We start from the raw sequence: 620 nt of genomic DNA on the forward strand, positions 1-620 counted from the left end.
GCCCGGCTCAGCCCTACCAGTCGGGAGGGAATTCAATAATGATAGGTTCGCCTCGGCCGGACAGCAACAGCTCTATTTTGGAGAAATAATTTAACAGCGGAGCGCTTTCGTCTGCTCTGGCGCGTCGTCGACTTGGCCTGACAGACACACTGCTATATGTAAAGCGGCGGCTGCCGCAACCGGAAGTGCGGCGGAACACAAACAAATGCGCAGCCGTAAGAAAGTAAGCAACGTTTGTCTACGTTTTTCCGCGTTTTTCAAAAATATTTGTGTCGCGTCTCTCTCACACCGAAAGCCCAAGAGTGCGAATGTCGTCCACTTAGGTGTGTGAACGCCATTCAAGGCATATGAAGGCACAAAGTGTCTGAACTTTAAAAGGAAAATTCACAACCCCACTCATGCGTACGAATGGGCATTCACACACCTACAGGCGGGCAACATTCACGCACTTGGGTTACCAGTGTGCAGTGTGGAGCGAGGCCTTGTGATTAACGCACGGGGGCGCGTCCTGCCCGAGCACGAGGGGACCGGGAGGAAAAGATGAGGGGGCAGTCGGGCGGGGCGGGGCGGGGGCCGGACCGACGAGAATTAAGACGTATACTTATAAGCATGGCAGGCCC

The sequence above is a fragment of the Frankliniella occidentalis genome, unplaced genomic scaffold, assembly GCF_000697945.3.
Source record: "Frankliniella occidentalis isolate FOCC.00 unplaced genomic scaffold, Focc_3.1 Scaffold110, whole genome shotgun sequence".
NCBI lineage: Eukaryota > Metazoa > Arthropoda > Insecta > Thysanoptera > Thripidae > Frankliniella > Frankliniella occidentalis.